At 45.3% G+C, this 26,284-nt stretch overlaps 2 long non-coding RNA genes across 3 annotated transcripts; one reads left to right on the top strand and one right to left on the bottom strand.

The window, feature by feature from the left end:
* Nucleotides 1-9,046: 9,046 nt before the first annotated feature.
* LOC138917436 (uncharacterized) lies at nt 9,047-25,773 on the top strand. The gene is made up of 2 exons (XR_011425450.1): nt 9,047-9,184; nt 25,357-25,773. It is a non-coding gene; the product is annotated as an uncharacterized lncRNA (long non-coding RNA).
* On the bottom strand, nt 16,031-25,495 carry LOC138917438 (uncharacterized). Of its 2 annotated transcripts, XR_011425453.1 has the most exons (3): nt 25,399-25,495; nt 23,042-23,164; nt 16,031-16,269 (listed from the first exon to the last, which is right to left on the bottom strand). It is a non-coding gene; the product is annotated as an uncharacterized lncRNA (long non-coding RNA). The 2 variants fall into 2 exon arrangements; XR_011425452.1 differs by lacking the exon at nt 23,042-23,164.
* Nucleotides 25,774-26,284: the final 511 nt, after the last annotated feature.

Raw genomic sequence — 26,284 nt, 5'->3', positions numbered from 1 at the left:
CAGATTCCTCTAGAGCTGAACTTTGTGAGGAGTTTAGCAAACTCTATGGTTAGGGGGAACACAGTCCACAAGAGACCACCCTCACTTCTAACACCAACTGCAAGTTCGAGGAGATTCCCAAAACCACCGTCAGGGATGACAATCTGCCAGGACCCACAGAACCTAGAACTCAAAGCTAGAACTCAAAGCTATGGTACTCACGGTATATACTGTGTTATACAGTTTATCGCAGGGAAAGGAGACAGATTAAGATCAGCCAAGGGAAAAAGCTCGAGTCTGGGAAAGTATGAGATGCCAGACTTCTGTCCCCTCTCCCCATGCGGGCAGGACATGTTACTTTCCCAGTATCCACATGTGACAATACACACGGAGTACTGTGAACCAGGGAGGCAAACATGAGCCTCAGTTTTCAGTTTGGGGGGCTCCATTATGTAGGCATGATTGATTGATTGATTGATGGCTCACATGGTTGATCTCAGTCTCTAGATCAACTGATACCACATGACCCAAAGCCCCACCCTAGATCACTTTGCTGGCCTTTCTTGTGTGGTCAGCCCCCACCCTAAATCACATTGCTACTCCCCGGCTAACCCAAGGACCCAGGGCAAACAAAGATTATCTCCCGGGACCTGAGGGCAAAAGCCAGATCTCTTTTGGGGCAAAGTTAAATTCTTTAGGACACAAGCTACACCCTACCTTTGATCAAGACTCTTATAGCAGAATGATCGTATTGCCTAAAATTTGGAGGGGCCAGTGTGGGAGTAGTGATAGATTTAACAAAACAACTGGGGCCGGCCCGTGGCCGAGTGGTTAAGTTCGCACACTCAGCTTTGGTGGCCCAGGGTTTCATCGGTTCGAATCCTGGGCACGGACACGGCGCCACTCGTCAGGCCACGCCGAGGGGGCATCCCACATGCCACAACTAGAAGGATCCACAACTATGTACCAGGGGGCTTTGGGGAGAAAAGGGAAAAATAAAATATTTAATATTTTCATATGAAAATCTTTTCATATTTTTGTACTAATTTAATTATTCATTTTCCCCCTTGTATTTTATGATAAATTGTGCAGAACTATTTAAGCAAAGAAATTAGCTGATGGTTAGGTAAATCCAGTTCTTTCTCAGGTGTCATTTTCCATCTGTCTTTCTTCCCGAGGAGGCTTTCACTCAATTTCCCAGGACGTTTGACTATGGATAGCAATATTATAACAAGTGTTACACCCTATTGCAGTGTGGCAGAAGATGAGTCCTGAAAAGCTCTGGCACCTTACCAATGTCCCACCCAGCCATTAACCATTAGTCCAGTCCGTCATCACACTGTGTGACTGGAATGTCTCCCAGAGTGGTGGAATTCAGGTCTGCAGACTTCCACTCAACTTTTTTTAGGTTCTGAAAGCAGGAGTGGTCTCAGCAACACATGACTTTACCCTTTCAGGCATCTGGTGTAACTGAGCTAAGAGACAATAACCTCTCGCTCTGGGCCTCTCTTGAGGCACCAATGCAATATTGGATTTCTTTTATTGCATGAGCTGTTGACTCATTTTCACCCTCAGCTACCATTCCTCTTCCTCTCCATTTATACCCTAACTTTTCCACCTTTGGAAGGGGTGTTAGGTTCGGCCACTGTGCTGGTCCAGACTGTCAGCAGCAATACTAGCCTAGCACGTGCCCCACCCAGGCCACTCCCATTCCTCTGGGGTTACGTGGGTGCAGGACTGGTGAGCTGTCCCAACCACTCAGCAATATAGCTGCATTCGCTGTCAGCCCCATCAGGGTGAAGGCACAACGCACCCCAGCAGAGCCTTAGGAATTGCGATGTGAAGGTTTAAAGGTTTAGATACAGTTTCCCATGCAGGGATCACTCTGCCTCCGAGCCCCGCAGCTGCAGCCCTGGGACTCCTGCATTAGGGGACACTGAGGAGTGGAGGGGACGTGGGGGATAAAGAATAGTTTAGTTATACCAGCCTCCTTCCCACCTCCTCTTCCCCAAATCCCTCCCAAAAAGCAGAGGAATCTGTCTAGTGGGGACCTTTTCCCCCCTCATGTTAAGTGTGAGCACACACTCATGAAGGTGTGTAAGCCAGCCCTTCATGCCTTTATTTCCCCATTTTAGACAAAACAACTGTTCCAGTTGCCTGTTCCAACTCTCTATCAAACCATCGCTCCGAGGGTAATGTCCTTCTGCCCACTGTTGAACGTTAGGGGCTGTCAAATGCCTTCCTTGGTCTGGCAATCGAAATTCTTCTACTAACTTCTGTTCCAGTCCTTTTATTGCAGCCTAAGCATTTGCATCTGCCACAGGGGAAGCTAAGCCCAGTCCAGGGTAACTGTGTATTCCTGTCAGGACCAATTTGTACCCCACCCCAGGGTTTACCGGCATCAGTCAGACTTGCCAGCTGCCACGGGGGCCTTCCCCGCGGACTCTGCCCACAGCCATCCAGTCTCCGTCTCTCCTGTTGGCAGACAGAATAGTTCTTGCTGGCATTTTGTGCCTCAGAAGGTGCAAGCGGAATTTGTCTAGACTCAGCCCATCCCTGCAGTGCTGCAGCCCCAGTGTCCACTCAGTTCCTGGACCCAGGTGGCCACCTTAAGAGAACACACCAGAATGTCAGCTCACCGGTTCCAATCACCTTCCTACCCTGCAGGGGGTCCTTGTGATGAGCATCAACATGGCCTACTTTAACGCACCCCTCAGGTTCCCATGGCGATTGCCACAGGGCTGTCCCACACGGGCATCCTGCTAATAGGCCAGTTTTCCATTGCTCTCTGACCATGTGGCCAGGCCATTGGCCACTGCCCCTGAGTTGGTAAAAATACAGACATAGGGGCAAACAGCACACATTTCAGTCCACTAAGCTGGTTTGTTTTGACATTCTTCCATCAAGTGGCAGCCACCTAAACAGGAGCTGTCCGTTCACCATGGAACTGTGTCCACAAACCAAGCAGCTCTTTGTTGGTCAATGGAGAGCTCTTATAGGGCACTGCCCGAGTGGCCCAGTGGCTCCTCTGGTGGCCCCAGAGTCGGCCCTAGGGGAAAAGAGGCTTCCTGCTTGTGAGTTCCTCCTCACGTTCTCCCAGTAGCATGTTCCCATATAAACCATTTCCAGGGGTGGCCCAGTGGCAAAGCGGTTAAGTGTGCATGTTCCACTTGAGTGGCCCAGGGTTTGCTGTTCAGATCCCGGGTACGGACATGGCACCGCCTGTCAAGCCATGCTGTGGTAGGCGTCTCACATATAAAGCAGAGGAAGATGGGCACGGATGTTAGCTCAGGGCCAGTCTTCCTCAGCAAAAAGACGAGGATTGGCATCAGATGTTAGCTCAGGGCTAATCTTCCTCAAAAAAAAAATCTATTTCCATTTTATGATGGAACACTGCTGGGCATTGCCCTCCCCATTAGAGCATTTCTCCAACACCCAAGGCATTGTGAGAATTTCAGGTTTCAAGATTATTTTATGTCCTCAGTCATAGGGGAAATCTCAATTAATGTCCAATAGCAAGCTAGTTAGTAATTGTCTCTCAAATGGGAATTTTCTCATCCAAAATCCCAGCAGTTGCCACTAGGTGGCACTCACAGGCTTTTGCCCTCAGCTCCAGCCTGGCTGTGGCATAGCTAGCACACTGTATGGGCTCCTGAAATCTCCCTGTTCCCATTGAGCGCGTCCAATCAGTATTGGCAGGAGGGTAGATGGCCATCCTTCTGTTTTACAATGCTAGGTAGGGGAAGCTTTTCTCAGTCACAGGCAATGTCCTTCCCCATAATACATCCAGGTAAAGGAGATGTGACCATTTTACATAAAGTCTATTCAAACCTTCCAATTTTCATCCAGACTTTTGCCTTTATCCAGTCAACCACTGCATTCCTATACCCTCCCAGCCTAGCTGTAGCACCCGCTAGGACTTCACAAGCAGGGTTTAGAATCGCAGTGAATGGGGGTCCCATATCAAGGAGTCCCAGAAAAGTCTCTTCCACATCCTCTGACCATTTTACCCACTCAAGTTCATGTGGCCATAGGTCCCCAGCAGGGCTCGGTCCTTATCTTGATCAGATTGCAGGATCATTACTCAGGTGATTGGAGGCCTGGTTTCTTGTAGCCATCTTTGCCTTCCAGTTCTTTAAATTCCTCCAGTGGAGGGTGAATATAGCAGACTTGTTTAAGGCCCCTCAATATTGGGAGACCAGCAGGGGCTGCCACCAACCCACAAACTTCCAAGAGTGCTGCTTCATAACCTCTGTTTTGACCCCATAAATGTCATCCTTATTCATCCCATTTCTTAATAATCATTTAAAGATTTCCACACTGCAATGAGTCCTGTGACTTTCGCTCTGTTTTCTTCGGTCTCTTGTGACTCGTTCCCATGTCTTCACTGTTTGTTGTTCCAGCATCACGTTTCCTTTTGAGAGTGCCCTGAGACCAGGGCTATAGCTCAGACCAGCTGTAATCCAGGCTTGGCCCAATCTCAGGATCTGCCCCAACACTCTCTTTAGCTTTCATTTGAGCTATTACTGATGACAACAATCAAGGAATGGCATATTTTGCTTGTTTCCTGTTACTTTGCATTTCCTTCTGCATCCGGTGAACCAGCTCCTCTGGAGTTGGATCCATCATTTCTAAATCCCGTTACTGACTTGCCTCCAGTAACTGCTTGCAGCATGGCTGAAGCTCCACACCCTGGTGAACATTTGCCCCTCCAGGAATCAAGGCTTCATCACACCCCACTTCTCACCCAATTCCTAGAGATAGTGAACGATTCACCTGAGAGCACGCCTTCATACTCAGACCAACCAATCCAGAGCCCACACCTTCACCACCTCGCTAACTGGGCCCTCACACTCTGGGCCACTCTCCGCCTGCCCTGATCCCCCAGAGCCAGGGACCAGACAACTCAGCACGGCCCCCTACATCCCGGAGCCCACGGAAATGATTCAAACTAGCCAATTCTAAGCCTGCTTACCCTGCCTGCTTACCCTGGTCCTTCCTTGCTCTTGCCCACAACAAAGGCTCTTGCCCACCGTTCTCCCTCCAACCTTCTGCCTCCTGACCGACACTGGGGTTTCCCCACGTGGTCCTGCGTGGTGCGGCGTGCCTCCTGTTTCTAGGGAACTGTGAGTACAAACTTCTTCCTTTACAAGAGTCATTCTGTGTGTGTGTCTTACCATCCCTGATTAAAACAAATCCCAGGTACGCTGACGGCAGCTGGTGCAGTGAGCAGGCTGGTTTGGCACCAGATGGAGAGGCTGTGCCTTAAACTGCTCTTGGCTTACTAACTGGATCCAACAGGCAGCAGCCATTGCCTGGGGAGGCATCACTGGTTGTTGGCACACCTACCCCTTGATGGCTGCTGCATTGTGTTGCCTTTTCGGGGTGTCGCTAAGGATTCCCAAGCCAGACTGTGGATCTTGAAAAGCTGAGTTCTTCCTGAGCTGCTGCGCAGGCTGCCGTGTTGAGTGTCTGAGACTGAGTGCACAGGCACTCGACATTCTTCTCCATGTTGACAGAGCACCCAGGAGCCAAGACAGATTGCCTGGGGTATATAGGTAATTGACAGCATCAGTTTCTCCAAAAGCTCCCTCCAAAGGGGATGAGGAGTGACTACCCTCCTAGTGCCATGGGACGGGCCTGATCCATGGACCAGGCAGCACTGACCAGCGGAGGGGCCGAATGAGTCATTTACAGAAAGTGTCCAGTGTCTGGAATGTTCTGTGCTCCAGAGCACTGCATAAACCACTCCCCTTCTCCTTCTGAGCCGATCAGATTCTAGCCTGTTCCATGGAGCAGTGGGAGAGTGCTCCACCTGCACACTCTCTCGCGTGTCACAGGCCATCTGTGGGGTCAGTATGAGGGCGTCCTCAAGGGACCATGGCACCCCGCAAACGTCATTGTGCAGGTTGCAAACCTCTCTGCTGTTGTCTGCTTATTACTGTCACAACTCATCCTCTGACCCAGTGGGATATCAAGGACCCATCCCTGGATGTGAGTGGTTCAATGTTTAATGAAACAGGGGAAGGGGAAGGAACGTCTGAGTCCAGCTCTCCCCAAACTCCTGAGGATGTGGCCTCATTAATGTTCAGAGGCGGCAAGCCCAGCCTGAGAGGGGTGTGACCATCGGGAGTCCGGCTCTCTCAGGAATGAAGGTCTGGGTTATACCACCAGCTAAGCACAAAGACCCGCCAAGCGGGTAGGTGAGGGTGAGGGCAATTTGGAATGGGTAGTGGAGGAAGGTGAGGACGAAAACCAGCTGTGGCCCTGAGAACAACTGCAGCAATGGAGACTGGTTGGTTTCACCAACCTTCCTTTTCAAAGTTACCCTCCTGCCAAGAAAAGAGGCCAACAGGAAGCATGGAGGAGCTCCTTCCTGGACCTGTAGAGCTGTGTGGTGCAAGAGTGGACCATGGTGACTGTGGCCACGGCCCCTGCTGCTTCCCCTCCAGACCCACTGCCTCGCTTTCACAGAGACCACACATCCCCGAGCCGAAGACTGAGCACAGGGTGGGGAGAAAGGCAGGCCCACTCCAGCAAGATGTGGGAGTCTTCCTTTTAGCTTGCAAACTCCTCATCTGCTTGACTGAACCGTTCTTGGAACCGAGCTGCAGTCTGAGACCTTCCCACACAGTTCTCTATCCTTCCTTCTCTCCTTGCACAGGTGTCTGGCCTGCATTGTGAACTGAAGGCTCTCTCTGTCTTCTCCTCCCTGCACCAAAAAATCTGCAGCTCATCTAAGCCAGGCGTGGCATCTGCTTCTCGGTGAACCCACACGAATGCAGGTGTGTTATCTCTTTCTGATGCAAAATACTGGGGGCTGCCACTGCACTTCCAGCTCCATCTGTTCCGTTTCTGTGGCCACCTCAAAATTTAGTCCAAACTCAGGCAGTGTTAAGGGGTATCGTTTATTGGATTCTCCAATCTCAACAATATTTAAAGAAGTTTTAAAGATTTTAATACTTTTTGCTATAAAGTTCTTGTGTGATTTCTTTGTTAGATGCTTTGAGTTTTTTGGTTATTGTTGTGTTATCTTTTCTGGTTGATTATTGCTGGTGTGGATAAATGATTTTGATTTTTAGAAACTGATCTGGTATCTGGCAACTCTCTTATTCCTTCTATGAATTCTATGACTGTATTTTATGCTTTCTATATCGTTGATCATATCATTTGCAAATAATGACAGTTTTGTCTTTCTCTTTTCCATGCTTTATTACTACTTATTTCTTTCTCTTATCTTCTTATGTTGGCCAGAACTTCCATTACCATGTTCAACTGTATTGGGTAGCTGGCACACTTTTTTATTCCCAGCCCACAGAGAATGATTCTGGTTCTGTTAAGCACGGTGTTTGCTATAGGTTTTTAATACAGAGGCTTTGTAACATTAAGGAAATTCCTTATTTTTGGTAAAAAAATAAAAACTTTCTTCCTGCAACCAAAGAAGAAAAGTTAACTTTCTCCCTTAGTTCACTAATTTAGTGAATTACGTTGTTACATGTCTGTGCAGGGTGTATTATTATTTTTAATACCCTACATGATTTAGATAATGTGTCAGAGACAGCTGGTTGGTCCTTTATATTCATTTTCTCTTGCTTCTGTAGGAAGAGGACCCCCCCCCCCCCATTTTTAGCTGGATGCATGGATACACCGAAGGAAAATTACATTTCTCCGCCTCCCTTACAGCTAGATACGGCCATGTGACTAAGTTCCGGCCAATTGGATGTGAGTGGAGATGACGTGCAGGGTGTCTACACAGGCCTGTCTAAAGGGAAAATGAAACTCCTTGTTGCTCCTTCACCTCTTCCTGTTGGCTGGAGTGCATGTAATGGACAAGGGAACACCCTACAGATCTCAGAGCAGAAAGATAGAAGGAGCCTGGATCCCAATGGTGGGGAGCCCAGACCAGCCGGGTCTGTTTCCTGAGGCAGATGGACATTTCTATCTTGTTTAGAGCGATGGGTGGCAGGGGAGGAGAATCTGTTTAGCATCCAAACTTGTATCCCAAATAAAACAGTCAAAACAGTTATTGAATATTTTCCTTGGGGATTTTCAACTATATTCACAAGCTATAAGGACTCATATTTTTTAAACATTCCTTATCTGGTTTAAACTTCAGGTCATATTAGCCTCCTAAAATGGACTGGGAAGCATTCCCTCTTTGGGAAGGGCACTGTGGCCTGGCTGCGCACCATACGTCGCAGCTCCCTCTCCGGGCGCCTCCCTGTGCTGCCAGGCCCGACAGCCAAGACCGTCTTGCAGCGAGAGTTCTGTCTGCGACGTAGGTTCCCCGTCTGCTGTTTTTGCTGCTGTGGGTGGTAAGCACCTGAGTGCCCAGTACCCAGTTCTCCGGGTGTTGAGAAGTAGCCAGGGGATATCAAGTTTTTCTAGGTGCAGACCTGCAGCCCACGGAACCCTGGAGCCAATGATGGCAGCAAAAGTGCCTTAGCGTCTGCTTCTTTCTGCATTATTTGGGTTTGCTCTTTTGCTCTTTTTCTATTTTTTGTATTTGATTTGAACACAGTTCATTTCTCTTTATTTTCTTGTAATTTATTTAAAACAAAATTTCCCTCTAATTTCCACCTTAGCCATGTCCCCCAACTTTCCTTTATTCATGTAGGGCTTTCATCATGATTTCTTCCCCAGTCGAAGTGTTATTTGTTAGCATGTTTTTAGTTTTCCGATACAAAGGATTTTTTCAGCTATCTTTGTGTTGATTTCCATTTGTATCCTCCATATGTCTTCACTCCTCTTTACAACTGTCCGTCTCTTTGTCTCCCCTGAGGTCTTCTGGGATGCTGCTTTGATCGGATCTTTCGACTTCCTGATTTGTTGAGTCCATTTTGTTATTCAACCCATCTACGGAGTTCTTTCTGTCAACGATCAGAAGCTCCCAGCCACGTGTCTCCAGCTGGGTCTTCTCTCTAACTGCTTGTTCGGTCTTCCTGTTTCCAGGAGCCTCCCTGACCTCTGGGGAAGTCTTTATTGTGGGCAGGCCTATTTATTTGGCTGCACTGGTCCAAGCGGTTCAGTTCTTCCTCTTCGCAGGTCCTGTGCAGTCCGAGTCCCAGCAGCCCCTGCGCACTCACGGGGGCGCGGCCGATCTCGTGATCCCGCGGACCTGGGACCCGGGGCCAGTCCTTCCAGCTTTCTCTGATAATGAACCTGCTACAGTGGGGAACACATCTCAGGACAGCAGGCTCCTCAGGTACATTTTGGACACGATCATTCCCCATTTTCTGACCCCCCATTACCAGAAGTCATTTTCTCCGAGCCGAGCCCCGTATGCGATTCACTGCTGGCTTACCCCCCAGCTCTCCTTCCTGCAGCTCCTCTGGGGAAGTCAGAGCTGGCGCTGGGCTGGGGGAGCTCTGCTGTGATTGAGCGACCCTTCTGTACGCCCGGAGATCAACCAAGGTCAAGGCATTTGAGATTCAAATGCCTAACTTAACAAAATACTTTTTTCTGTTGGAATTTCCCCCAACTTCTTCTCTCAAAAAATTTCAAGTATACAAAAAACTTGAAAGAGTAACGTAATAAATGCCCATACACTCGATCCAGATTCACCAATTATTAAAAGTATGTGACATTTGTTCTCTTTCTCTCTCTCCTGCTGTCTTACACAAAAGACAGCTTACTATACGCTTTCTTTTGCATCTTGCTTTATTTGGATGAATATTTACTGGAAATCACTTCATTATCAACTCATAGAGATCTTCCTCAGTCATACACACATACATATATATAATTTTCTGTTACATAAGTTCAGTTCTTACATTTATTGATATAGCTGATATTTTCGTGTCAACTCCTATGTCATATTCACTCCGTGTTGTTTCATTCTCTGGATGATTGGTTTGTTTTTCTTTTGTATTTCTTTTGCAAGTGAGGGGGTTTGTATTTTGTTTCTAGTGGTTACTTTTCAGTTAATGACTTTCATGAGGCCCTCAGGCCCTTGTCCTTACTTGGGTTTCTGCTATTTTGTTGGCCAGCTTTGTTTTTATTTTAAGATTGGCACCTGAGCTAACAACTGTTGCCAATCTTCTTCATTTTCTTTTCCTTTTTCTTCTTCTTCTCCCCAAAGCCCCCCACAACATACTTGTATATCCTAGTTGTGAGTGCCTCTGGTTGTGGCACGTGGTTCGCCGCCTCAGCACGGCTTGATGAGCAGTGCCATGTCTGCGCCCAGGATTCGAACGGGCGAAACCCTGGGCCGCTGAGGCGGAGCATGTGAGCTTAACCACTCAGCCACAGGGCCGGTCCCTGTTGGCCAGCTTTGAATGCATCCTGGACACCCACCTGTTCCATCCGGGAGAATCAGTGGGCTCACTGTCCTCTCCCCTTGCCTCCCCAACCTCCCCCTTTTTAGTTACATTATTCCTACTTTGTCCGAGCATGTGAGATTTACAGACATTTCCTCCTCCCTTCCCCGATCTTTGTTTTACAGTCAGACCCACAAATAATATATTCGAGGCACCAAGAGTCCATTTGCCAGTTTCTCCAATCATCTCCTTATTGGATAAAGCTCATCCTCAGGAAGGACCCATGAGCAAAGTATTCCCTAAGTTTCTCTAAGTATTTTTTTTTTTAAGATTTTATTTTTCCTTTTTCTCCCCAAAGCCCCCTGGTACATAGTTGTATATTTTTAGTTGTGGGTCCTTCTAGTTGTGGCATGTGGGATGCCGCCTCAGCATGGCCTGATGAGTGGTGCCATGTCTGCGCCCAGGATCCAAACTGGCAAAACCCTGAGCCGCCGAAGAGGAGCGCGCAAGCTTAACCACTCGGCCACGGGGCCCGCCGTCTCTAAGTATTTTTAAAGCTGTTTTTCTAGCGTCTTAATACTTGAAGGATAACTTGGCTGCATATAAAGCCATTGGCTTACACTGTCTAACCTTGAGTTTCTTAAAAATGTTGCACCTGGGCCAACTGGGTGGCATAGTGGTTCAGTTCCCATGCTCTGCTTTAGCAGGCCAGAGTTCCCCAGTTTGGATCCCAGGCCCAGACCTAGCACTGCTCATCAAGCCATGCTGTGGCAGGTTTCCCACATATAAAATAGAGGAAGATAAGCATAGATGTTAGCTCAGGGCCAGTCTTCCTCAGCAAAAAAAGAGGAGGATTGGTGATGGATGTTACCTCAGGGCCAATCTTCCTCAAAAAAAAAATGTTGCTCCCATGTTGTCTTGCTTTGTATGATATTCTCAAGAAGTCTTTGTCTAAACCAAAAATCACAAAGACTTTCTTCCAGACATTTTATAGTTTTAGATTTCACATTTAGGTTGATGATCCACATAAAAAATTATATTTATATAAGTTATATAAAGCTATGTGTGATGTCCATCATCACATCATTTCTTAAAAGACTATCATTTAAATTTCTCTTGCCTCTTGTCGAAAATTAATTGATCACATATGTGTGGCTCTGTTTCTAGACTCTTTGTTGTCTTTTACTGATCTCTACATCTATCCTTCCACCAATACCACAGTGCCTAATGAGGCTACTACTGTAGCTTTAGAATAAGTCTTAAAATCACGTGGAGAATGGGGCTGGCCCGGTGGCGCAGCGGTTAAGTTCGCACGTTCTGCTTCGGCGGCCCAGGGTTTGCCAGTTTGGATCCCAGGTGCGGACATGGCACCGCTTGTCAAGCCATGCAGTGGGAGGCATCCCACATATAAAGTAGAGGAAGCTGGGCACGGATGTTAGCTCCGGGCCAGTCTTCCTCAGCAAAAAGAGGAGGATTGGCAGCAGTTAGCTCAGGGCTAATCTTCCTCAAAAAAAAAAAAATCAGGTGGAGTGAGTCCTCAAACTTCGCTCTTCTTTTTAAAATTGCTTTGGCTGTCATAGGTCTCTGCTGTTCCACTGAAATTTTAGAATCAGGTTTTCAATTTCTACAAATAAAAAACTTGCTGAAGATTTTAGGTGGGGTCTGGATCTCTAGATCAATTTACGAAGAATTGAAATCTTAACCCTATTGACTTTCCTCATTCATGGACACTGTGCGTCTCTTCATTTATTGAGCTTTTCTTTGGTTAGTCCCATCAATATTTGTAGTTTTCAGCACACAAATCTTGCATATATTTTGATAGATTTTTTTCCTATCTTACAATTTTTGGTGCTATTATAAATGGTACTGTTTTTTATTTTTAAATTTTAATTTCTGAGTGTTCATTGCTAATGTATACAAATAGAGCTGATTTTTGTATGTTGATCTTGTAACCTGTAACTTTGCTAAACTCATTTACTGATTCTAGTAGTTTTTTGAAGAAGAAGAAGATTGGCCCTGAGCTAACATCTGCTGCCAATCCTCCTCTTTTTGCTGAGGAAGCCTGGCCCTGAGCGCACATCCGTGCCCATCTTCCTCTACTTTATACGTGGGACACCTGCCGCAGCATGGTTCGCCAAGCAGTGCCATGTCCACACCTGGGCTCCAAACCAGTGAACTCGGGGCCGCTGAAGTGGAACGTGCGAACTTAACCACTGCTCCACTGGGCCAGCCCCTCTAGGAGTTTTTTGTAGTTTGTCTGTCATAACTCATAAGTTGGAAAGTGTTCCCTCCTTTTCTATTTTCTGAAGGATGTGTATATATTTGGTATTATTTCTTCATTAAATGTTTGGTACAATTCACCAGTGAAGCCATCCGGGCCTGGATTTTTCTTTATGGGAAGGTTTTAAACTGTGATTTCAATTTCTTTAATAGGTATAGAACCGTTCAGGTTGTTTCTTCGCGAGTATGCTTTGGTAGTGTCTATCTTCCAAGAAATGTGTTTATTTAAAGTTATCAAACTTACTGACATTAAGTTGTTCAAAATATTCCCTTATTATTCTTTTAATGTCTATCAAATCCGTATTAATGCCCCTCTTCCTTCCTCGATACTGGCAATCAGTGGCTTCTTTGTTGTCAGGTGAGTGAGAGGTTTGTTGATGGTATTGATCTTTTCAAAGAACCAGCTTTTGGTTTTATTTATTTTCTCTATGATTTTCTGTTTTCTGTGTCATTGGTTTCTGCTCTTATCTTTATTATTTTGGTTCTTATGCTTGCTTTGGGTTTAATTTTCTTCTTTACAGTTTCTTCAGGTAGAAGCTTAAATTATTGATTTATCTTTCTTGCTTTCAAATAGAAGCATTTAATCTATAAATGAACCTCTAAAAAATGTTCCTTTAAGCAATGCGTTAGCTGCATCCTACAATTTTGTTACATTGTGTTTTTATTGTCATCCAATTTAAAATAGTTTCTATTTTCCCTCGTGAGTTCCTCTTTGACTCAAGTGTTATTTAGAAGTTTGTTGTTTAATTTCCAAATATTTGGGAATTTTCCAGATATTTTTCTGGGGTTAATTTCTAATTCAATTCCTTTGTGGCCATAGGACACATTTGTCACGATTTAAATCCCTTGTTTCAAGGCCCAGCGTGTGGCGTGTCTTGGTGGACGCTCCGCGTGCACCTGAGAGGGGACGTCCCCTGCTGTTTGTCAGGAGCGTGTCCTATAAACGTCCATCGGGTCAGCTTGATGGTGCTGTTCAGATCTCCTACAGCATTACTGCCTTTTTTTCCTAATGAATTTTAAAGAGCATTGAAGTCTCCACGTATAATTGTGAATTGGTCTATTTCTCCTTTGAATTCTATCAATTTCACTGCACGCGTTTTGAAGGTTCACGCACACATAGGCTTGTTATGGCTTCTTGATAAGTTGATTCTGTATCACTGACCCAGGGATATTCCATCTAATGTTGTCTGCTTGGTCCACTGTCATAGATCCAATCCAAGATTCTTTTGACTAGTGTTCCCATCCTTTTACTTTTTACTTACCTATGCCTGTATACTTAAAGCAGAGTTTTTGTAGATAGCATATAGTTGGGTTTGCTCTTTTGTCAAATCTAATAATTGGATATTTATTTGGGACGTTAATTGTGATGTTTAGACCATTTATAGTTAATATAATTATTAATATTGCTGGATTTAAAGCTATATCTTACAAGTTGTTTTCTGTTTGTTGCATCTGCACTTTTGAATTAACTGAGTATTTTTTTATGATTCCTTTTAATTCCATTATTGGCTTATTATTACACCTCTTTTTTTAAAAGTTACTGGTTGTCCTAGGGTTTACAATATACACCTCTGACTTATCACAGCCCACCTTGAACAGCATTGTACCACTTCATGTATGGAGTAAGAAACTTCCAGCAGCATATCACCAGTTCCTCCCTTCCATCCTTTGTGCAACTGTTCATACATTTTACTTTTACATATGATATCAACTCCAGAATAGATTGTTACTCTTTTTGCTTTGGACAGTTAATAATCTTCTAATGTGATTAAAATAAGAAAAAATATATTTTATATTTACCTTTATTTTTTACCATTTCTGGTACTCTTCATTTCTTTATGTTAACTAAAGTTTCTTTCTGCCATCCTACTCCTTCTGCCTGAAGAACTTCCTTCAATGTTTCTTGCAATGCAGATGTGCTGGCAATGAAGTCTCTGAGTTATTGCTTGTCAGAAAAAATCTTTATTTTACTTTCACTTTGGAAAGATATTTGTACTTGGTATGGAATTTTTGGTTGACTGCTTTTTTTTTTTTTCTTTGGTGAGGAAGATTGGCCCTGAGCTAACATCTGATGCCAATCTTCCTCTTTTTGCTTGAGGAAGATAGTCGCTGAGCTTATATCTGTGCTAATCTTCCTCAATTCTGTATGTGGCACGCTGCCACCACATGGCTTGCTGAGTGGTGTGTCAGTGCATGCCCGGGATCCACACCTGTGAACTGTGGGCCACTGAAGCGGAATGTGTGAAATTAACCACTACGCCACTGGGTCGGCCCCTCGGTTGACTGCTTCTTATTGTTCAGTACTTTAAACGTGCCGTTCCTTTTCTTCTGGCTTGCACAGTCTCTGATGAGAAGTGTGCCCGACTTCTTATCTTTGCTCTTCTGCACATAACATGCATCTCTCCCCTACCCACGCTTCCAGATTTTCTCCATCTCTGGTCTTTAGCAGATTGATTATATTTTTCCCTGTGTTTGTTTTTTACTCTGAGGGGGAGGGGGCTTAGCTTTCTTGGGGTTCTCTAAATTTTGTGCATATGTAGTTTGATGTCCTTCATTAGTTTTGGAAAATTCTCAGTCATTAGGTCTTCAAATATTTCTTTTTTTTTTAAATTTTTTTTTCCTTTTTCTCCCCAAAGCCCCCCAGTACATAGTTGTATATTCTTCGTTGTGGGTCCTTCTAGTTGTGGCATGTGGGATGCTGCCTCAGCATGGGTTGATGAGTGGTGCCATGTCTGCACCCAGGATTTGAACCAATGAAACACTGGGCTGCCTGCAGCGGAGTGCACAAACTTAACCACTCGGCCACGGGGCCAGCCCTCAAATATCTCTTCTGCCAGTTTTCTCCCTCTTCTCCCTGTTCCTGTCATCTCTAAGTGTCATCTGTTTACAGCTTCTTTCTTTCTTTTTTTTTTTTTTAAAGATTGGCACCTGGGCTAACAACTGTTGCCAATCTTTTCTTTTTCCTGCTTTATCTCCCCAAACCCCCCCGTACATAGTTGTATATCTTAGTTGCAGGCTTCCCAAACCCCCCGCCCCCCGTACACAGTTGTATATCTTAGTTTCAGGTCCTTCTAGTTGTGGGATGTGGGACACCGCCTCAACATGGCCTGACAAACAGTGCCATGTTTGCACCCAGCATCTGAACCCTGGGCCACTGCAGTGGAGCGTGCAAACCCAACCACTCGGCCACGGAGCCGGCCCCTACAGCTTATTTCTTAACAATGGGTTGTTTTATTCTCGCTTTTTTTGTTTACTCACAATTTTTTTATTGAATTCCAAGGCATCAAATGTAAAACAGAGGAGTTTGTGGTCAACAGAACTTACGCCTGGAAATGGGCACACCTTTTCTTCTGTCAGGCTGTTAATATGGTGACAGAAGTCCAGCTGGGCAAGAGTTGAACTGCGTTTGGATTTTATTGTTGCTGTTGTCACCGTAAGGGTACCACAGGTTTCACATTCTCCAGCAGTGGGCTGAGGTGCCTTATGCTTAGAGTAATGGTTTAAGTGCCAGATTTTTTTTTTCAGTTTAATATTTTATTTTATTTCCTATAAAGTAACAAGACTTATTGAAATGGACTGATTATAGTCATTAAGAAAGTCTCCTGGATCAAATAGGGCATCCACTTTTCTCCTGAACCTGGCCTTCCAGACCATTTTGGCCATTTCTTTAAGGCTTAGCTCTAACGAGGAGGCTGATCCACTCTGCTTCTTGGTGATTCTGAAGTAGATCATTGCTAAAATACTCCAAATCCTAGTGGAACGAAAAGAGAAAGAAGCATTGAACTGGAGAGAGCTAAATTCAAGGAGACTTTTGCATATATCTGTGAATCTGTGCACCCATTATTTCCCCCCACTAGAGCAGTGACAGCTTTTAAATGAATAGAGGAACCAATGATTGGGGCACCTGCAAGTTGGGTTTGTTCCTTTTTTTTTCTTTTAACTTTTTTTTAAATTAAGATTATGATAGTTTACAACCTTGTGAAATTACAGTTGTACATTATTGTTAGTCGTGTTGTAGGTGCACCACTTCACCCTTTGTGCCCTCTCCCTACCGCGCCCCCCTTTCCCCTGGTAAACCACCAATCAGATCTCCTTGTCTATATGTTAACTTCCACCTATGAGTGGAGTCATATAGAGTTCGTCTCTCTCTGTCTGGCTTATTTCACTTAACATAATACCCTCAAGGTCCATCCATGTTGATGTGAATGGGATGACTTTGTCCTTTTTTACGGCTGAGTAGTATTCCATTGTGTATATATACCATATCTTCTTTATCCAATCATCAGTTGCTGGGCACGTAGGGTGGTTCCACGTCTTGGCTATTGTAAATAATGCTGTGATGAACATTGGGGTGCATGGGACTCTTGGAATTGCTGGTTTCAGGTTCTTAGGATAGATACCCAGTAGTGGGATGGCTGGGTCATAAGGTATTTCTATTTTTAACTTTTTGAGAAATCTCCATACTGTTTTCCATAGTGGCTGCACAAGTTTGCATTCCCACCAACAGTGTATGAGGGTTCCTTTTTCTCCACAACCTCTCCGACATTTGTCACTCTTGGTTTTGGATATTTTTGCCATTCTAACAGGTGTAAGGTGATATCTTAGTGTAGTTTTGATTTGCATTTCCCTGATGATTAGTGATGATGAGCATCTTTTCATGTGTCTATTGGCCATCCGTATATCTTCTTTGGAGAAATGTGTGTTCATGTCCCCTGCCCATTTTTTGATCGGGTTGTTTGATTTTTTGTTGTTGAGCTGTGTGAGTTCTTTATATATTATGGAGATTAACCCTTTGTCGGATAAGTAACTTGTAAATATTTTTTCCCAATTAGTGGGCTGTTTTTTTTGTTTCAATCCTGTTTTCCCTTGCCTTGAAGAAGCTCTTTAGTCTGATGAAGTCCCATTTGTTTATTCTTTCTATTGTTTCCCTCATCTGAGGAGTTATGGTGTCTGAAAAGATTCTTTTGAAACTGATGTCAAAGAGTGTACTGCCTATATTCTCTTCTAGAAGACTTATTGTTTCAGGCCTGAGCTTTAGGTCTTTGATCCATAAAGTGCCAGATTTTTTATTAGTATCCCTGATTCCCCCTGAGCTTTCAGCCGTCCCTGCCCACCTGTGCCACAGAGATGGACTCTCTTCATCCTCCTGCCCCTTCCCCTGTGATGAGTGCTGATTCTTTACTTGACGCTATGCTTGTGGTGGGGCAGGGAGGTCCCTCTGCTGTCCTGGCCACATGCAGACTTAGGCCCTGTCTGACGGGCCTGGGGGAGAGAGTTTCTAAGCCTCAGTGACCCTTCTCCCTGGGGCACACAGAATCTGCCTAATATTGTGGTTGTTCTTGGTGGGATTTCCCTCCCCATCTCTCAGTGTCAGCAGACCTCTGCTTGCTATAGGTGTGTGATTCTGGGCCCAAGAGAGTTTCCTGCCTATCAGTTAGGGTCTAGTCAGGAGACAGAAACCACACAGGAAAATTTGAACAGAGAAAGCTTAATATTAGGGATTATTAACTATTTACAGGGGATTAGCTACTGATGAGGGATAAAAGAGAATTCTAAAGAATACTTTAGGGGGCCTGGCCCCGTGGCCAAGTGGTTAAAGTTCTGTACACTCTGCTTCGGTGGCCCAGGTTCACAGGTTCAGATCCTGGGTGTGGACCTACTCCACTCACCAGCCATGCTGTGGAGGTGTCCCACATACAAAAAACGAAGGTGGCTTGGCACAGATGTTAGCTCAGGGTGAATCTTCCTCAGGGGGGGCCAAAAAAAAGAATACTCTAGGGCTGAGGGAGAGTACCCACAGAAAGAACAGCTTAGTTGGGGGGTCCTTTCTCCAAGGCTGGGATTCAGACGTCCCAGGCAAGAGTGTGACTGGAGCTCACTGGATGGTGGAGAATTTCCCTGGGCTGTCCACAGCCACTGGACCAAGGGTGGCAGGCAGGTAACTACTGGCCAGAGCTAGCAAGCTCCAAGCCCATGCTTGGGTACTGGTGGGCCACAGATGGTAGGCAGGGAACTGAGCTGGGACTGGCTAAAAATGTGCTGGTGGGTGACCAGTGAATGTCTTGCACACATACTGCTGGCAGCTGCACTGTGGGAACAAGAAGAAAAAGGACACATCACGACTAGGAGGAGAGGCCCCTTCCTCCCATAGTATCTGTCCAGCTCCTTCTACTGGCAAAGATCATTATAATGCCAGTGGACAAAGGAAAAACGTTTGCAGGGTTCAGCTCCTATATCCCAAGCAGGGCAATGAAGGTTGGATTTGGAACTGAGAGGCAATAAATTGATAACTGACACAGTCCACCCCTTTGGCTACTCAGCTTCCATAGGCGGCCTTCTATACAGATTAAACTTCTGTACAACAAATCAACTCTGTATTCCACCAAAGTACAGCTGTCCTTTCCACAAGGGAAGACGTTATGATCACCCTCTCCTCAACGTGAGGAGAAGCACTGTCCCAACAGCCATCGTATCCATTACCGGCCATATTAATTACTCTTCAATTCAGCCACAGCCCCACTGAATATTCTGTTACCTAAAGAGTAAATTGTAAAATTAACCTCTGACTATTTGGACATAAAATAATAATTGGAATAAAGAGAAACAAGAAAATAGCATGCACAAATAAAAACATATATATAAATCAAAAAGAAGACATGCAAAGCTACTACAGTTCTCATTATTGGGTATAATTATTGGTATAATGAGCCACGCCCCCTTCCACACCTTGATTTTCAAACTCCTAGCTCTGGGGGAAACAGCACCACACAATGGTGTCTGCATTGTGTGACAGAACCCCACCCTTTCATGGTGTCATCTCCCAGCAGGCGCCATAACTGAGTCTTCAGAAAGCCATTCCATGTTTCCGTTGGGCCAGCCACTCCTGGGTGATGGAGAATGTGATAAGACCAGTTAATGCCATGGGCATGGGCCCAATGCTGCTTCTTTTGCTGTGGAATTAGTTCCTTGGTCAAAAGCAACGCTGTGCCGAGTGCCATGATTGCTGTGTGAGTTCACAGTGGAGCTGAAAGAAGCACCAGGCGCAAGGAAGACAAAGCCAGTCTCAGATCCAGGTCAAGAATATGTGTCTATTCCTGTGAGGGTCACTCTCTGTCCCCTCCGTGATGGAAGAGGTACAATATAATCAACCGGAAACCAAGTAGATGGCCACCCCTCATGGGGAATAGTGCCTCATTAGGGGCTCAGAGTTGGTTTCTGCAGCTGTCATATTAGTCACTCAGCAGCAGTGCTAGCCGGGTCAGATGGGGTAAGGAGACGTCCACGTTACTGAACCCATGCATAAGCTCCAGAGCTGCCAGCATGGCCACTTCGGTCATGGGTCCGTTGAGCCTGTGGTGGCTGGGAAAAGGCTGATGGACACCCACAGAATGTGTCATTTTGTCCACCTGATTGTGAAGAGCATCCTCTGCATGGATGCCCTTGGTGGGCATTCACACAGGACACAAAAATCTTTACAGTCTACTCCCATTCTGAGATCTATACATACACTTCTCTAAACTTCCTCATTATTACTTTTCCAATGCTGTTCCTTTTAAGACCAGCCAAATCATCAGTCACTGCCCATAAATCAGTGTACATCCATTCTTCGGTCATTTCTCGCACCAAAGCGCACAATCAGACGTGCTGCTCAGAGGACTTCTCTTCACCATTGTTCCGAATTCAGGGTCACCCTGACTAGGGCTGTAGGGCTGCAGCTGTCCACTGTTGGGTGCCAACAGCATGTCGTACAGACCCATCTGTGAACCAGGCTCAAGTTCTTTCTCCCTTAGTCAACCGGCCGTGAAGAATTTCCCGTGAGCTCATCGCCCGGACTGGGGGAGAGGAGGCGAGGCAGCAGGAGCCTGAGCCCCCTGCGCATGCGCCCTCTGTGTACCTTCAGACACGCCCAGGTTTGGCCTCTCGTATGCAATTGCCGCTTGCTAATCTGCTGCTGCTGTGTGCACCCAACTTTATGGATAAGGAAAACCACGCCCAGTTCATCACGGAAACTCAGGCTGTGTGGTCACCTGATGTCCCATTGTTTAGCTTTCTGATTCAGGCCGGAAGCTGTTTCTTAAAAGGAGAATCATTATACGTAAAGGAGGGGATGTATTTGCTCTAAAACCCGATTAATCTGTGCTGTAATTCTCCTCTTGGTGCTTTCCACAGGCTCTGTACAGCATCCCTGTTTGCCACAGACATTCCCAGTGTCATTGGCTCTGCTGTATCCTAAGGCTCAGGTGGTAGAGCAGGTTAGACCGCTGCACGGCCTTCCCCTGCTCTGGTCTCCACTAAAATGGGGAGCTCTCCAGGATGGTGATGGTCAAAGGGTCAGAGGGTCACATAAATGTGTGTGTGTTGCCTCCCAAATCTGAAAGGACCCCCCGAGCATTGTGCCTCTTTTTTTGGTGGAAGGTTGTGTGAGGTGCATTTGTCTCTAATCTAGGAAGAGATATCCTGACATGCTCCAAACCATGGAAGCCCCAAAATCAGGAAGTGGCAGACCCCTGAAATTTTATGGGGTTTATTGCTCACCATATGACTTGCATATGTCTTCTTAAGACATCTAGGGGCCGGCCCATGGCCGATTGGTTGGGTTCGCGCGCTCCGCTGCGGCAGCCCAGGGTTTCTCTGGTTCGGATCCTGGGCGCCGACATGGCACCGCTCATCAGGCCAGGCTGAGGCCGCGTCCCACATACCACAACTAGAAGGACCCACAACTAAAAATACACAACTATGTACTGGGGAGCTTTGGGGAGAAAAAGGAAAAATAAAATCTTTAAAAACAGAAAGACATCTAAAGTATTTGCTGCTTCCTGTTGATGAGACATATCAGCATAATGTCAGTGTAGAAGATCAGTGTGATGTTTTGTGGGATGTCAAGGTGGTCAAGCTCTCTACAGATTATATCATGGCAGCGAGCAGGAGAGCTGACAAAGCCAGGAGGCAAGCTGTTACTCCTACTGCGGGAGTGCGGGGGGTCACGGACGATTGCATCTGGCGGTCCTTACAAACTGGTATGGAGAAAAAGACATTAGCTAGATTAATAGCCACCTCTCAAGGGCCAGGAGCTGTGTTGATTTGCTCCAGTAAAGACACCACACTCGGGACGGCAGCTGCGACCTGAGCATCCGCTTGATTCAGTTTCTGCCAGCCGGAGTCATTCTCCAGGTTCCACCTGACTTCTGCAGTCCAAACGCTGAGTGAAGTGGGGATGTGACAGATATGACAACCCCTTCCCTTCACTCTCTGAATGTGGCATTAACCTCTAGAAGTCCCCCTCACATGCAGTATTGTTTCTGGTTTACTATTTTGGTGCGGAGGGCAAGTTTCTGGAACCTACACTGAGTTCTCTACCACAGTGGCTCTTGTTCCATGGGTCAGAGAGCCAATGTGGGCATTCTTCCAGGTGCCAGGTATATCTATTCCAATTATGCATTCAAGAATTGAAGAAATATCAATTGATTTTTTGACAAGGCCTTTTTCAATGGAAAAAGAACAGTCTTTTCAGCAAATGGTACTGGGACGACTGGCTCTCCATGTGCAAAAGGATGAAGTTGGTTCCCTACTTCACACATGGACAAAACTGAACTCAAAATGGATCATAGGCCTAAATGAAAGAGCTAAAACTACAAAACTCTTAGAATAAAATACAGAAGCAAACCTTTGTGACATTGGGTTAGGGAAAGCCTCCTTAGATATGACACTAAAAGCACAAAAGAAAAATTAGGTAAATTGAACTTCATCAAAATGAAAAACTTTGAGTGCACCTAACACTGAGATCTTGAATCCCATACTCCAATAAAGGAACCAGGGTTCCCGGGATAAATGGCTGACTCTAGGACCACCCAAGGTGTGAACACACAAGGGGAGCCTGAAGCAGTTTCTAGTGGTAGAAAGTAAGAAAGTTATTACACACACACACACACACACATACACACACACAGAATGATGGAGTATGTTAAGGGAACCCAGGACCAACCGAAAGAGCTCCCAGTCCCAATGGCCAGAGGTGGGACAATCTGAGCAACAAAATAAAGTTGTGTTGGCTTATAACGCAAAGTATAAAAATATCAATGAGTCCATGTTGATATAAATAAATGATTGAAGAAATAAATAAACGGGGGAGAAGAGACAAATCTCCCATGCAGAAGAATCCTAAATAATTTATGTAGATATTCTGCCCTTGAGGAGCTGGCATAGCTCCCCAGTCCTTTAATGAGGCTGCATATAGTGCTTTTTTCCAAAAAGGACAAGAGTATGGAAAGAGTATGGACAGGGGGCTGGGAGGGGAGTAGCTTTACAACAGAGAAACCTGACACACACTGCCTCAGCCAGGTGGTCAAGGTCAGCATCAACAGTGATAAATCACGTTCACAGGATGTACCTTGATGTGACGTGATGAAAATGGCACTTTACCTCTGTGGTCTTCCTCCAAAAAACACATAACTCCAGCCTAATTAAGAGAAAGACATCAGACAAGTCCCAGTAGAGGGACACTCTACAACTCTGTAGGCATTTACCTGGCCAGTACTCCTCAAAACTGTCAGGTCATCAAGAACAAGGAAAGTCTGAGAAACTGTCACAGCCCAGAGGAGTCTAGGAGACATGGTGACTAAATGCAATGTGGTGTCCTAGACGGGATCCTGGAACGGAAAAAGGACATTTGGTAAAAACTAAGGAAATCTGAAGAAAGTGTCAATATTGGTTCATTAACTGTAACAAATGTACCATACAAATGTTAGACGTTAATCATAGGAGAATCTGGATGTGGGGGATGTGAGAACTCTCTGTACTAGCTTCACAATTTTTTGGTAGATCTAAAACTGTTCTAAAATTAAAAGTTCATTTTTTAAAAAGCTAAAACTTCTATGCTTCAAAGGATGCCACAAATAAAGAAGAGACGACCCAGAAGATGAAGTATTTTTCTTAATAGAAGAGACAGGCCTGGAGAAGCAGGCCGGGCTCGCGATGTTGAGCATTTCTCATGTATTTCTCTGTACGTCTTCTTTCGTGAGGTGCAAGTTCAAATTTTTTGCACACTTGTACTGTTCCATCAATTGTCTTCTTATTATTGAGTTTTGTGGGTTTTTTTTTTTTTTTTTTTACTTAAAACAACAAAAATTTATTATCTTAATAGTTGTGTGGGTCAGAAATCTCACAGGGTTAAATCAAGGGGTTGGCAGGGCTGGATTCCTTCTGGAGGCCCCAGGGGAGAACCCATTTCCCTGCTTTTCTAGCTTCTGGAAGCCACCTGCATTCCTTGGCTTGTATCCCCTTCCTCCAGCTTCAAAGCCAACAGTGTAGCATCTTCCAGTCTGTCTTTCTCTGACTCTGACTCTGCCGCCTCCCTCTTCTGAGGACTCTGTGATTGCACTGGGCCCACCTAGGTCGCCCTGTGCAGCCTTCCCATCTCAAGATCCTTGACTTAATCACAGATGCAAAGTCCCTTTTGCCATCTAAAGTAACACATTCATTCATACGTTTTGAAGATTAGAACTTGGACATCTTTGGGGGAGCCATTGTTCAGCCTACCACATCCACAGTCTACTGTCCAGTGAAATAAGCTAGTGATAGAAAAATGCACATAGATTCATCCCATTTATGTAAGAAAAACCACTATTATTATTGAGAGGTTTTTTATTGAGGTAACATTAGTTCATTATATAAATTTCAGGTGCACATCATTATATTTTGACTTGTGTATAGACTGCATCGTGTTCATCGTGAAAAGTCCAGTTGCCATCCGTCACCCCACACATGTGCCCCTTTGCCCCTTTTGCCCTCTCCCGACCCCCTTCCCCTGGTAACCCATCTGTTCTCCGTGTCTGTGTGTGTGTTTGCTGTAATTGTTCTTTTTATCTTCCACATACGAGTGAAATCACACGGTAATTATCTTTCTCCGCTTAGCATGATACCCTCAAACTCGACCCATGTTTTTGCAAATGGCAAGACTTCACCTTTTTTATGGCTGAGTAGTATCCCATTGTATATATACCACATCTTCTTTAGCCAGTCATTCTTTGATGGGCACTTCGGTTGTTTCCAAGTCTTGATTATTATAAATAATGCTGCAATGAACATTGGGGTGCATATATCTTTTAGAATTTGTCTTTTCATGTTCTTTGGATAAATACCCAGAAGTAGAATAGCTCGATCATATGGTAGTTCTATTTTTAATTTTTTGAGGAATCTCCATACTGTTTTCCATAGTGGCTGCACGAGTTTGCATTCCCACCAGCAGTGTATGAGCGTTCCCTTTTCTCCACATCCTCTCCAACACTTGTTATTTTTTGTTATAATTGAGTTTTAAGAGCTCTTTTATGTTCTAGATCGTTCTTTGTCAGATATCTATTGTGAATATCATCTCCCAGTCTGTAGCTTATCTTTTCATTTTCTTTTCATGCTGTGTGCTAATACATGCAATAACATAGATGAATCTCCGAAACATTATTTTGAGTTAAAATTGCCTTACACAAGAAAGTTATACCATATGATTCCATTAACAAGAAGTTCTAAAGCAGGCAAGGCTAATCTCTGGTGGAAAAGATCGAAACAGAAGGAAAGGCCCTGATGTCCGCGTGGTTCAGACCCAGGGGGAGCCTCCGTCAGGCCAGCGACTACTGTGTTCTTGGCTTCTGCCCTCCTAGCAGGTGTTGAACATAAATAGCTGTCCATTCAGGCTGTTTTACCCAGGTCTTAGTTTACAGACTGTAGTAGGAAGAATAATGGCCCCCGAAGATGTTTACGTCCTAATCCCTGACATCATACATGTGAATATCTTAATGTTACATCACAAAAGGGAATTAGGGTGGCTAATCAGCTCATTTTAAAATAGGGTGGTTATCCTGGATTACCCGCGTCGGCCCCACATAATCACCTGGGCTCTTAAAAGCAGCAGCTGAGATGTGTCGTAGAGATGCGATGACGGAAGAGGTTCGAAGTGCGAGAGGGACTAATCTGCTGTTGCTGGCCTTGAAGACAGAGTAAGGAGGTCAGAAGTCAAGGAGCGCGGGCAGCCTCTGGAAGCTGCGGATGGCGCTCAGCTGACAGACAGCAAGGAAGCAGGGACCTCGCTTCTACAACCTCAGGGAAGCGACTTCTGCCAGCAACATGAATGAGCAAGCACAGGACCCGCCCCCCCCCAGAGGCTCCAGAGGGACCGCGGCCCTGGTGACACCTTGATTTCAGTCAGTGTGGCGTCGGGCTTCTGACCTACACAACTGTCGGAAATAAACCTTGTTGTTTAAGCCACTATGTTTGTAGTGATTTGTTACAGCACCAATAGAAAACTAGTACACAGACCAAGATATGTCCCCATGACTCTATTAATTCATTACATTCTGTCTCTCCAAGCATATCATACAGACGATTTCTAAATACCTCTTAGTACATAAGTATGTCTTAATAAACCCTAAACCCAAATATGTTCTATGTGCATTTTTCTCACCTTAATACCTTTCTCCTCTCAAACATGCTGCCCCCAGGACATGATGCTGCTCCCTAGATCTACCCCCACCCCACCCCAAGCTGAGCCCCCATCACTGTGCTCTGGTCCGAGCCAGGCGCTCCTTGGGCCTCTGCCTCTCTGTGATCCTGGGTCTTGCCACCACCATTTTCCTGGTTTTGGAGAAACAACTAGAAGAGTTTAAAAAGTGGTTCCTGGGGCTGGAGGGAGGGGAGGATAGAACTGACTTTTTCATGCGAGAGAACAGCCTCTTTTAAGACTTTCTCCTCAACAAAGCACAAAGGCAAGGTTTACAAAG

Source organism: Equus caballus, chromosome 14 (assembly GCF_041296265.1).
Source record: "Equus caballus isolate H_3958 breed thoroughbred chromosome 14, TB-T2T, whole genome shotgun sequence".
NCBI lineage: Eukaryota > Metazoa > Chordata > Mammalia > Perissodactyla > Equidae > Equus > Equus caballus.
The sequence above is the reverse complement of the archived record's forward strand: the minus strand, read 5'-3'. Positions and strand labels throughout refer to the sequence as shown.